This window comes from Sus scrofa, chromosome X (assembly GCF_000003025.6).
Source record: "Sus scrofa isolate TJ Tabasco breed Duroc chromosome X, Sscrofa11.1, whole genome shotgun sequence".
NCBI lineage: Eukaryota > Metazoa > Chordata > Mammalia > Artiodactyla > Suidae > Sus > Sus scrofa.
In genome coordinates this window covers 72321779-72327977 of record NC_010461.5, presented here as the reverse complement: position 1 = coordinate 72327977, position 6199 = coordinate 72321779, and the positions used below count along the sequence as shown (strand labels likewise).

Below are 6199 nucleotides of genomic sequence, written 5' to 3'. Positions count from 1 at the left end.
TTTATTCTTAACATACAGATGCTTGTCTTTGGCCAGAGATAAGGGTTATCACAATTTTGGGTGTATACTTTGATATGTTTTTAAAAAAAAAAAAGCTTCAGAAGTTCCCATTGTGGCTCAGTGGTAAATGAACCCAACTAGTATCCTGAGGATGCAGGTTTGATCCCTGACTTCACTCAGTGGGTTAAGGATCTGGCATTGCCATGAGCTGTGGTCTAAATCATAGATGTGGCTTGAAACTGGCATTGTTATGGCTGTGGCATAGGTCGGCAGTGTAGCTCTGATTAGACCCCTAGCCAGGGAGACTCCATATGCCACTAGTGCAGCCCTAAAAAGAAAAAAAAAATGCTTGTATTGGCAGGGAGCCACACTGAAATAACAACACTCATGTATTCAGAAGGACGCCCAACTCTAAGCATATTTATATTCAATACACATTTTGGGGGGTTAAGACACAGGCTTAATGCACTTATTTCTTCAACTCAAGGGATAGTATCTTTGTTTGAATCTGGCTTTTTCAAAATTTCTGAAGAGATATTCTAAGAATAAAAATGATAGGCAATAAATCTAGTTTGATTAATAATCATAGAAAATTGAGAATGTTTTCTCTACTCCATAGATTCTAAAAGATTTCTTTTTGTATTCTGCATATTAAAAAAAAACAATTATCAAGATTATTGGGAAGTTCCCATTGTGGCTCAGCAATACCAAGCTCAACTAGTATCCATGAGGATACCTGTTTGATCCCTGGCCTTGCTCAGTAGGTTAAGGATCCATCATTGCTGTGAGCTATGGTGTAGGTCGCAGACCTATCTCAGATCTGGCATTGCTGTGGCTATGGTGTAGGCAGGCAGCTGTAGCTCTGATTTGAATTTGACCCCTAGCCTTCTAACTTCCGTACTCTGCAGGTACAGACCTAAAAAGACAAAAAAAAAAAAAAGAAAAAAATTATTGAGGCTTACGATGTCAATGAGAAAAGAGGGAGAGGTGAAGAAATTTGTTTAAAGTTATAAATGTCCCAGAAATCCTAATACACAGAATGAACTGAAAGAATGTATTTATGAATCTTTATTAATATTATAAGGAAGTACTGTAAAAAAAATTGATAAATAGAAACCTTAATTAAGTAGAGTTGGGAGACCAGAAGGGGGAGCTCTCATGCCCTGCGACAATAGCAGAGCCTAATAGGAAGGAAGACAAACTCTTTGCAACAACTCAGCCAAAGAAAGGCCATGGAGTTTCATTTACTATAGCCTTCCCAACTTCCCTTTCCCCTCTATAAAACAGTTCTCTTTCCCTTACCATGTGGGAACTTGCATGAGGCTTACCATGGCTGCATATCCTGAATTGCAATTTTCTATTAATTCTGAATAAACATATTTTTGTTGAAAAAATAACTGTTAGTCTATTTGTTTTAGGTCAACAGTACTTACTTGCCCATGGTGTCATGTTAGGATAACATAGCAAATTAAATATATCTTCTCCATTTACTTTAAAAATATAACAAATTATAGGGAAAATTAATTCAGTAAGACATTACACTGAAAAAAGAGTTAGAGGGACTGTTAAACTGAGAGACCATTTCCTCCGTATAAGAGAAGCCATTGTTATTTACTTTTTTCCAAAATTATATCCCTCTATGATTTAACCATCTACATAATATATTTTTTCAAAAATTATTAAAGCTGCATACATATATGATTACTAAATGGAATATGTGCTTGTCTCAAATATTTCTATCAATTATAAATAAAAAGTGCATGAATTTATTTACTTAAACAAAAGAAAGATAATCTTTAATTATTCTGAAAATAAGCCTCTCTTCTCTAAAAGTAAATATCAAAAAAATACTTTGATTAAAATATTTGGTAATTTTGAATATTAATTTGATGTTTGTATTAATACTAAAGTGTGGTTTTCAAAAAGGTGAAACCATTACAAAACATAAAATGAACTCATGTAAAATAGCTTTTTTTTTTTTTTTTGGTGAGACAAATAGGAAATTTATTCTATGCTTTAATCCCATTTTGTATGGCTTTCATCTTTACTATTTAGTATTATCTATTACATTTCAATTTTTCTTTAACAATTAGCATTATATTAAAATTGTGTATATATTGTGCAACTAAAATTTATCAAGAAGAAAGCCTTATATACCATTAAATATTTTATATAGCATGATAAAAAGAATAACAACTGGTAAGAATAACAAAAATAATACACCCTCTGAAAATAAGTAAAATATAAAATGCATAAGTGGTTAAAAAACAGTGTACTATATAAATATGTCCTCACAATTTGTTACATTTTATTGATTCTTCAGTATAGGCATTACACCATTCTAGGTGATGTGATAAACAAGACATTATAGACCTTACATTGTACCATGGAGAGAAATGGTTATTAGTAATACAATTGTAGAACTGTATTATTTAATTGTACAGTTGCATTATTTAATTATAATTATCATAAATTCTTTGATGGAGAGGAAATCAGAATCAGATTTAAGGAGACTTCAGCATTCCAAGAATGATGTCAAGTGGCTGCCTTTATGGTAGATTATGCACTTATTTACTATGAGATATATTTCTTCTCCAGAGTTTCCTTGTTTATGTATCCATTGTAGATTTTTGGTTTGCATTTATTCTGAAGTTTTGATATAAGAGTCTATACGTATATGAGATTGTTTTAAGTTGTTTTTAATTGCAAGTTCATCTCCAGTGTCCTGCATTTGTACCCACCTCTTCTCATGATTTCTGATTTCTGATTTTGGTGGTATAATTGTGCATGGATGATTTCATATCTTTACTGTATATATAACTTTACTGGTGAGCCTTGTCACTTGTGGCATTTTTGTTTCCTGTTGTGGCCTTTTCTTTTCTGCCTAGAGAAGTTCCTTTAGTATTTGTTGTAAGGCTGGTTTAGTGTTGCTGAATTCTCTCAGCTTTTGCTTACCTGTGAAGGTTTTGATTTCTCCTTCAAATCTGAATAAGAGCCTTGCTGGGTAAAGCAATCTTGGTTGGAGGTTTTTTCCTTTCATCACGTTAAGTATATCCTGCCACTCCCTTCTGGCCTGCAGAGTTTCTGCTGAAAAATCTGCTGATAACCTTATTGGGGTTCCCTTATATGTTATTTGTTTCTTTCCCCTAGCTGCTTTCAAGATTTTCTCTTTGTCTTTAATTTTGGTCAGTTTGATTAATATGTGTCTCAGTATATTCCTCCTTGGGTTTATTTTATATGGTACTTGTACTTCCTGGATTTGAGTGAGTGGTTCCTTTCCCATTTTAGGGAAGTTTTTGGCTATTATCTCTTGGAATATTTTTTTTTGTTCCCTTCTCTCTCTCTTCTCCTTTTGGCACCCCTATAATATGGATGTTGGTGTGTTTAACGTTGTCCCAGAGTTCTCTGAGATTCTCTTCATTTGTTTCCAATCTTTTTTCTCTTTTCTGTTCTGCATTCGTAAAGTCCACTAATCTGTCCTCGACCTTGATTATTCATTCTTCTGTCTCATGTATTCTGCTGTAAGCTGCTTCTAATGAACTTTTTATTTCAGTTATTGTATTTTGCATCTCTTCTTAAGTTTTATATCTTGTATCTCTTTGCTCAATATTTCCTGTAAGTTATCCATCTTTGCCTCTAGTTTATTTCCAGTGTCTTGCATAATCTTCAGCATCAACAGTCTAAAGTCTTTTTCCTGGAGACTGAGAATCTCCACATCACTTAGCTGTTTTTCTGGGTTTTTTCCTTTCTCCCTCATCTGAGTTATAGTTCTCTGTCTTTTCATTTTTATAGTTCTTTGGTATGGTGACCTTTTTACAGATAATAGAGTTGTAGCCGTAGCCTTTCTTATTTCTGGTGTCTGCCCCCTTTGTGGCTGAAGTCAGTATGGGGCATGGTAGCATAAGCGCACCTGTACCTTCTGTCAGTAGTCCATCTGAGTCTTTACCAGTTCAGTGCACAGAAGGCAATCTCCCAGAAGCTCAGTTAACATTATACTCTACATTTTCATCTATGCAGCCAAGCCCTATATCAAATCAGTCACTTTTATCACAATCTGTAGCATCTTCCCAAGTCAACAGTACATCTGTGGACAAAGCAATACCTGAAACAGAAGACCTGCAACCTTCAGTATCGGATACCGCACAGCAGCCATCTGAAGAGCAAAGCAAATCTCTTGAAAAACCAAAACAAAAAAATAATTGCTGTTTCATGTGCAGGAAGAAAGTGGGAATTACTGGGTTTTAATGCTGGTGTGGAAATGTTTACTATGGTGTACACCGTTACTCAGATGAACACAATTGCTCTTACAATTACAAAGCTGACACTGCTGAGAAAATCCAGTAGTTGTTGGTGAAAAAATCCAGAAAATTTGAACTCCTGCTATAATTAAAAATCCTTTGACATCTGCAAACTGAAAGTTGACGTGAGGTGTTTTTCCCCTGGTCATTGGGAATGCAGAGCACTGTATCCTGCATAGACGTTTTAATCATGCACGTCATCAGAATAGATTTTTGTTTTTGTTTTGAAAATGACTCTGAACATTTATTTCCATTGCAATTTCTGTGGCTGAAAAGACTTAAGTAAATTTTGCAAGTATTATCCTAAGATCATTTTAATTTTAGTTGAGTGCAGAGGGGTTTTATAACAAATGTGAAGAAACTTTGAGGCTGTGACTTTTTTCCAGTAGTAAACATGCATGTGTTAATCTTCCAGTTTATTTTCTCATTGTGTACGTAAATATAGCTTTTCTCTGCAGCACTATTTCTCTTTTGATAATACCCTTTAGGGTACAACTATTTATCAGTAACTGAATGTATCTAAATCATTAAGGTTGCTTCTGTTTTTCATTAACGAAGGCTATAAATATGTTAGATGTAGTTTCTCCATGCCCACTATTTATGTCTGAATCATTTGTCGCAAGACAGTATGTGCTGATGAGACTCTAAGTTTGTGGGGGTTTTTTATTTCTTGAGCAAGTGAAGGAAAAGCTGTATGCATTTCATTGCTGACTGAAGATTTCTTTCAGATTACACTCATTGGTTTGTGTGTATACAATATGAAGAATGATCTGAAGTAATTGTACTGTATTTATGTTTATCCACCAGTCTTTTATTAAATAAAAAGGAAAAATATATTTTAAAAAGGCAGTCTGGAGGCAGAATTTCCTCTTCATCAGGGACCTCAGTCTTTTTTCTTAAAGCCTAATTGGATGAGGCTTATATACATTATGGAAGGTAAAATGCTTATCAAAGTCCACTGACTTAGATATTAATCTTATTTTAAAAATAATTTTACAGTGACATATAGACTGTTATTGGTTCAAGTATCTGCCTACTGTGCCCTAACCAAGTTGACACATAAAAATAACCATCATAGTATTTAAGCAATTGGAAACTCTACATCATCTCTTATTTTATTATTTTATATTTTCTTGTGAATAGCTTGTGTAAATGCAGCAACTTTAAGTAACTTTTCACATAGACTTGCTTAAGTTATATTTTCATTCATTCATCAACTATTTACTGAGTACTTATTAAATAAAAAGCATCATTACACATACAGAGGACTGGAAAGGAGTAAAAATTGAGTAAAATATGTGTCTCATCCTCAAGAAGCTTACAAGGTATTAGTGATAAAGATATATATAATTTTTTTTTTCTTTTTAAGGCCACCCACACCTGTGGCATACGGAAGTTTCTGAGCTAGGCGTCAATTCAAAGCTACAGCTACAGCCTGTGCCATAGCCAAGCAACACTGGATCCAAGCTGCATCTGTCACCTAAACTGAAGTTTGCAGTAACATGGGACACAACCCATTGAGCAGGCCAAGGATCAAACCCACATCCTTATGGAGACAATATCTGGTTCTTAACCCACTGAGCCACAATGGGATCTCTGACAAAGACATTTTAATGAGTTTTTCTTAATTGTTTTGGAATATTTGAAACAAATAAAAGGTTTTCCTATAATAGCTTTATTGAGACATTTTCATACCACAAAATTTAATCTTTTAAAATGTACAATTCAGCGGGGATTTTTTGGTAACTTTACATAATTGTGCAACTATCACCACTATCTGATATTAGAACATTTTATTATGCCATATCCATTATCCATCACTGTCCAGCATTCCCTTTCACAAGTCTCTGGCAACAAACCTTTAAACTATTTTCTGTCTCTGTAGATTTTTCTATTCTGGA

At 34.0% G+C, this 6199-nt stretch overlaps 1 pseudogene; it reads left to right on the top strand.

Annotated features, from left to right (window-relative positions):
* On the top strand, nucleotides 3886-4373 carry LOC100624147 (annotated as a pseudogene).